Source organism: Lathyrus oleraceus, chromosome 7, assembly GCF_024323335.1.
Source record: "Lathyrus oleraceus cultivar Zhongwan6 chromosome 7, CAAS_Psat_ZW6_1.0, whole genome shotgun sequence".
NCBI lineage: Eukaryota > Viridiplantae > Streptophyta > Magnoliopsida > Fabales > Fabaceae > Lathyrus > Lathyrus oleraceus.
The window spans coordinates 411,856,804-411,864,741 of NC_066585.1; positions in this window are offsets into that span (position 1 = coordinate 411,856,804).

A 7,938-nucleotide genomic window follows, 5' to 3' on the forward strand; every position below is an offset into this window, starting at 1 on the left:
TGTTTTCTTTGATTTTATGTTCTCATATCTATATGCTATATTGCTATTGTGTTTTGATCAGATATCAATGTCTCGACATATCTTAGGACATATGATATCTACTTACCAGAATTTTAATTGTTATCAGAGCAGGCATTCTTCTCTGTGTCTGGGTGAGGTTAAGGGAAGATAATTTCTGGTACAATGGACAAGGAAGGAGGATTTGTGAATAAACCACCTATTCTTGATGGAACCAACTATGACTACTAGAAAGCTCGTATGGTGGCTTTTATTAAATCCATGGACAACAAGGCTTGGAAATTTATGGTCAAGGGATGGGATCCACCAATAAATAGAGATAAAGATGGTAAGATTACTTATGTGCTGAAGGCTGAGGAAGACTGGGATGATGAAGATGATAAATTAGCTCAAGGAAACCCCAAAGCATTGAATGCCTTGTTCAATGGAGTGGACAAGAACATCTTTAGACTAATAAATAATTGTACTGCTGCTAAAGATGCCTGAGAGATCTTGAGGACTGCTCATGAAGAAACCTCTAAGGTAGCCAATGCCTTAAGTGCCCTGGGGGAGAAGATGTCAGAAGCTATGTTTGAGACCTTAAGAATGAAGGAGGATGAAAGCATTCATGAATTTCACATGAATATCATTGAGATAGCGAATGCCTTATGTGCCCTGGGGGAGAAGATGTCAGAAGCTAAGTTGGTCATAAAAATCCTCAGATCTCTTCCAAAGAGATTTGACATGAAGGTAACTGCCATTGAAGAAGCCTAGGATATAAACAACATGAAAGTTGATAAAATTATGGGATCTCTTTAGACCTTTGAATTATGGATCATTGAAAAATACGAAAAGAAGAAAAGCATAGCCTTTGTCTCTAATGTTGAAAACTTCAAAGATGAATGTGACCTGGATACAGATGAAAGGATATCTAATGCTATTGTCTTACTTGGAAGATAGTTCAACAAAGTGGTGAAGAATATGGACTGGAAGATAAGATCAAATGTCAAGACAAGTCTTTCGACATCAACAAAAATCAGAATTTTGGGAGAAGGCCCAAAAATGAAGAAAATTCTAACCAAGGAAAAGGAATCCAATGTTATTGTTGTGAAAGGTTTGGACACATTAGAGCTGAGTGTCCCACTTATTTCAAGAAGCAGAAGAAGGTTATGTTTGTGTGATGGTCAGAAGATGATTCTGAAAGTGATCCTGAAGTAGAACCTGCCAAACAGGTTACTGGCTTGACTAGAATTTATGATTCTTATGAAGATTCAGATTGTGAGGAACTCACTTTTGAGGAACTTGTTGATTCTTACAAGGAGTTGTGCCTCAGAAGTGAAGAAGTGTGTCAACTAGAAGAAGATCAAAAGAAAGTTAATGCCCAACTACAAGGTGAAAAATTGGAGCATCTGTCTATCATCTCTGATCAGAAGGATGATGTTGGATTTCTCAATTCTAAACTTGACAATATGGTTAAGTTTGTAAGAATGCTTAACAATAGTTCTAATGTGATGAATGAGATTCTTCAAACTGGTAAGAATGCTGGAAATGTTCAAGGTCTTGGTTATAATAACCAAGTTATGATGAACAAAGGAAAAGGGTATGCAATGAATTTTGCTTAACCTAAAAGAAAATAGGAACAAAATATGTCAAATCAAATGTCCCAACATCAGCAAACACATCAGGATGATTATTTAGGAAGCAAGACCCAACGATGGAAGTGTCATCATTGCGGGAGGTGTGGTCACATAAAACCCTACTGCTACAAACTATATAGCTATCCCAAATCTGCTTCACGACCCATAAGAAAACAAATTATTGTTAAAGCAAAGAAAAAGTGGATTCCCAGAAATGGTACATCTGGACTCATAGCTCACACCTCCCTCAGAGCCTCTGCTAGAGGGGATTGGTGTTTCGATAGTAGATGTTCTAGACACATGACTGGTGTCAAGAATTTTTTGGTGAATATTTAATCATATTCCACTAGCTATGTCACATTTGTAGATGGGTCAAAAGGATAAATAAAGGGTGTTAGAAAGTTGGACTATCCAGGATTTCCTAGTCTTGATGATGTACTCTTTGTTAAAGGGTTGACTGCTAATTTGATAAGTATTAGTCAACTATGTGACCAAGGTCTCAAAGTTAACTTTAGTAAATCTGAATGCTTGGTAACAAATGAGAAGAATGAAGTTATCATGAAGGGTTCCAGATCAAAAGATAACTGCTACCTGTGGACTCCTCAAGAAACAAATTGTTTCTCCACATGCTTAATGTCAAACGAAGATGAGGTTAAGTTATGGCATCAAAGGCTTGGCCACTTACATCTGAAAGGTATGAATAAAATTTTGTCAAAGGCTTGGCCACTATTCTCCTTTTATTCCCAAGGTTTATGTTTGAAAGAGAAAATACTTTTGAAGTTGAATGGTTTGAAAAATAATTTGAATTTGGAAATTATATTTGATTTTGAAAAGTGATTTGAAATGTATATGGTTAAGGTTTAATCGGATGACAAGAACTCGTACAATATGGCGTACGCCAATTATTCAAGTGCTTGAGAAATAGTGAAGCGTACGCTTCCTATCTCCTTTTCATCCCAAGTTTTATGTTTTAAAGAGAAAATCCTTTTGAAGTTGAATGGTTTGAAAAATGATTTGAAGTTGTGTGATTTAAGAATGAAATGAATTTTATTTAGTGTATTATTTCATCTACTCGATTAATTAATAACCAAGTAGGTTTCATTGTAAGAAAGCCCAAGACTAAGCTATGTGAGGTTGATGGCGATGCTAAGAGCAATCGACTTACAAGGGTGTTTTAAAAATGGGCTCGATGTTAAATCGATAATTGTATGATTTGTGCTTTTTTTGAAATTGGTTTGAATGGATAATGAATTGAAGTTGAAATTTCAAAATGGTTTATGAAATGATGATGATATGAAATAGTTTATTTTATTTAAGATAATGTGAAGTTTGTGAGAGTGGGAGAAATTAATCAATTTCTTTTTTTGACAAAAAATTAACTTATGAAAAATTTGATTAAATCAATTAATTGAATTAATTAAGTTTAATTATCAAAATCATTCAATTAGATCAAATAATTAAGTTAATTAGAATTGATTAATTGAAATTAAACTAATTTAATTAAATCAAAAGAGAAAGAAAATGGACATTAATATTGATTTGGTCAGTATGTGTGGGAAATGTGCTCGGAACCGGTTTGGGCATAAGGACAATATGATTGATGTCGTACGCAAATTCAAAAACTCGGTGAAAGTGTTCCATTGATATATTGAGAATTTGACGGCCTAGCGACATGAACTTGTCGAATCCGCATAGAAATCCGATTTAAGAATCAAATAGATTATTTACATTCTTTGCAAATTGCATTATACCATCAGTTTCAAAGAAAATCTTACAACCGCTCAATGTTGCTGAAGTGAGAATCATAATGAAATGTTCATAGTAAAGCAACATAAATCCATCTAAAACGCAACCGAAATGCCACATCATGCTAACATCATAATTTGACCGAATTTAAAATGCCAGGAAATTAAAAAAGGAACTAAGCAACAAATCATCTTTTTCTTACAGAACTCATTCACAGCACAACCAGCCACATTAACAACAACACAATACAGCCCAGATTTGAACAATAGATTCGGCAATCATAAACATAAAATCGTGAACCATTGATTGACAGCTTAACACCAATAATATAATCGCAAAGTTGGGATTAATATTTCCTGTTATTCTATTTAATTTGAACAGAAACTAATTAACCCAAAAATTTGGAATAAGCTTGTCAATAAAAACCTTCAAACTACGAATCCTTCGAATCTCCACGGATCACACTCGAAAATTTGATTACAACATAAATCAATATTCACAATGAAACACCAAAGTAAATACTATAACCAGTTTTAAAAATCAACCAAACCAACACTGAAAGTGACAATATCAAGCAGATGAAGAAATATAAGATAAACGGGAAACCAACCAATTTATAGTACCGCGAATGAAAACCGAGTTTGTTGCATACGTGAGGATCTGTGCCCGCACTAATGTCGAAGAGCTAAGAGTTGGCTTTTTGTTATTGTAGCATCGTGTTTGGACTCTAGCCGGAATAGAAAGCGTGGTGCACGACTTCACAGTCGGTTGTGGCGGTTAACAACGACGAGCTTGTTGGAAGCGAAGACGAGTTGTTACGGCATAATGCTTTTGAATTCACACTTTATTGACGTGTAAACCGTGTTTGAAGATGCCGATGAAGGTCGACGGTGATAGATCGTGAAAGGGGTCGGGTGGATCTAGTTTGTTCGGTGATCTGGGGTTGTTCGTCGTTTTGGATGGGACGGTGGTGGAGTTCAGTGATGGTGGAAGCGGCGAGGGTTATGTAAAGATTGAAGGAGGTTGTTTAGGGTTTGGGATTCCGGTGGTAGAAAGGTTGAAGAGGTTTGAAGCATGGCGGAGAGATGGTGGAGAGGTTAGTGGATTGGTTTGGTGGTGGCGTTTTTTGTGTAAAGGTTGAAGGAGGTGGAGGGCGCTCTATGAGTGAGGCGGATGAAGGTGAGGGTTTGTGAGGGTTTTTGTTGTGGTGAGTGAATAGCGGAAGAGATGAAGGCGGAAGAGATTTGTGAGTGAGAGAAAGAAAAGAGATTCGTGAGGATTTTTGTGAGAGATTTTGTGAGGACTTTGCAGAGTGGATTCTCTGTTTAAGAGAGTGAGGTGGAGCTAAATGAGTGGAGATGTCAGTGAGAAATTGTGTGAGTGAATTTTTCCTTTTCTTTTCTCTTTTTTTGTCGTTTGCTGGTAAGAGAGAGTGGAGAGTCACGTGTATGACCGTTGGGAGACGAAGTGAGGGAATTAGAATCCAGTGCAAAAATATATATATATTTTTTACATTTATTATTTATTTAAGAAGAAAAAAATCATAAAAAGAAAAATCTAATTAATATTAACTTTTAATTGTTTTAATTAAATAACTAAATCAAAGATTATTGACCAATTACAAATAGAAACCGAGTATAAATTTGTTCGGAAAATTAAACCGGTCAGACTAAAATTGTCAGGACAAAACATACTTATTAAAAAATACAGTCTTTCCTCAAATTCTGAAATAATTTTGCACCGATTAAAAGGCTGGCGGGTCGAGATACAACCGAAATAGTCACTGCTGATTTTGCCTGTTCTTGAGAAATGATTCAACTGATTGGTCTGTATTATCAATAAATTCATTCTGACTGACATTTTAGGTGTTATTCTTGATGCAATGTATGTCATGTTATGCATATGATGCAAAAATAAACAATGAAATCAATTCTATTAAAATTTAAATATGCCCAGACAAAATTGGGGTATGACAGCTGCCCCTATTTAATTATCTTGAACTAGAAAGTAAGAATGACGACAGTCTTCATACATTCGTGGTGGAAGATAATTAAATACGAAAAGACCCAAATTTTGTCCTTTGAAATGCAATGGAGGAATCTGGAAAGAAAATTCAATTGAGTTCTAATAGCACCAAGGTAATAGGGATTGAATGGCAAATCAATGTCAACCCTCGAGTCTTTATTGTTGTAAAGACAACTGTGGGACTAAAACTGAACAGGCTTTCTGGCACCAAAAGGATGATAGTAGAGTTAACTGCTATCACCAAAAGGATGATAGTAACTCACCATGATTTCCAGGATCGTCATCACCAAAGGGATGATGGATAAACTAAACTTCAAAAAGCAGTCATCACCAAAAAGATGATGGTTACAGTGGCTAAAACAAAGATCACCATCACCAAAAGGATGATGGTACGATCAATAACAAATCTCGCTATCACCAAAAGGATGAAAGTTCGACACAACAAAATTTAAAGATTTTCATCACCAAAAGGATGATGGTTATTCTGATACAGTTTCCCATTACCGAGAGTATATTATCAAGGCTATCACCAAAAGGATGATAGTTGACTCGTCAACTTCAAAGATCACCGTCACCAAAAGGATTAAGGTAAGATCCAACAACAAAACTTATTATCACCAAAAGGATGATAATAAGTCAAATAACTTCAATGATCACCATCACCAAAAGGATGAAGGTATAGTCACACAACAAAAGGATGATAATAAGATAATAACTTCAAAGGTCACCATCACCAAAAGGATGAAGGTAAGGCCTAATAACAAAACTTGTTATCACCAAAAGGATGATAATAAGTCAACAATCACCATCACCAAAAGGATGAAGGTATAATTAAAAACAAAACTTGTTACCACCAAAAGGATGATAATAAGACACACAACTCAAGGGATCCCCATCACCAAAAGGATGAAGGTAAGATCAACATAAAACCTTGTTATCACCAAAAGGATGATAATAAGTCAACAATCCCCTTCACCAAAAGGATGGAGGTATAATTAAAAGACAAAACTTGTTACCACCAAAAGGATGATAATAAGCACGCAACACAATTGATCACCATCACCAAAAGGATGAAGGTAAGATCAAGACAAAAACTTGTTATCACCAAAAGGATGATAATAAGTCAACAATCACCATCACCAACAGGATGAAGGTATTGTCAAACGACAAAACTTGATACCACCAAAAGGATGATAATAAGCACACACGCAATTGATCACCATCACCAAAGGGATGAAGGTAGGATCAAGACACAAACTTGTTATCACCAAAAGGATGATAATAAGTCAACAATCACCATTACCAAAAGGATGAAGGTATAATTAAAAGACAAAACTTGTTATCGCCAAAAGGACTATAATAAGTCAACAACGCAATTGATCACCATCACCAAAAGGATGAAGGTAGGATCAAGACACAAACTTGTTATCACCAAAAGGATGATAATAAGTCGATAGTCACCATCACCAAAAGGATGAAGGCACTACAACACAACAGAACTTGTTATCACCAAAAGGATGATAATGAATCAACAATCATCATCACCAAAAGGATGAAGGTGAGATTATAACTTCGAAATTTGTTACCACCAAAAGGATGATAATAAGTTATAAAAAATTCAGATATTGCTGACACTAAAAGGATGACAGCGGGATTGGACTTTCCACATGTCACCATCACCAAAAGGATGATATCTGAAACCAAACTTTGTAATCTTTATCACCAAAAGGATGACTTTAGATTGAACTGGACGTCATCACCAAAAGGATGATGATTGAACCAGAATGACAAGGATCCTTATCACCATAAGGATCGGCGACACCAAAAGGATGACGGTAGGTTATAATAATTGTAGAGGTCACCATTCACCAAAAGGATGAAGGTTTGACCAAAACTCCAAGGATCTTCGACACCAAAAGGATGACAGTAAGATCACAAATGTCAAAGAGCTACCATTACCAAAAGGATAACGGTTATCGTAAACAGGGTGATGATTAATATTATTCCTCAATGGACTTTCACCAAAAGGATGATAGTGAGAAAAATATTGGAAAAATAAGGCTACTGTCAAAGTTCGGTATACCTGACTTGTTGGGTAAGACTTACTTGGGGTATCAACAACAAAAGGTTGCAGAACCGATGTTCTCTGGGGAGGTGTAGTTTTCGTCAACAAAAGGTTACAGGAAACGACTCATCGAGGGACGCTCAAGACGGAACAAGGTAAATGTTTGGAGAAACATTGTTTGACTAAGCTGAGGATAACATCTTGTCAACAAAAGGTTGAAGGATGTAACTCAATGGGGAACGCCCAAAGGTAGGGACTTGCTCAGAGGGAGTGACAATGACTCAACTGAGGGTTGGCCTGGATGCCTCGACTAAACCTTGGATTTTGATTCGTGCTATATGCGTAAATGTCATGTATGCGTTATGTATGCATGTGATGCATGTTTGAAGGTAAAGAATGATTGGTTTGTTTGGGATTGGCCCCCCTTTTCAAAGGCGATGTATTTTCTGGATATCAATGTAGGTTGTA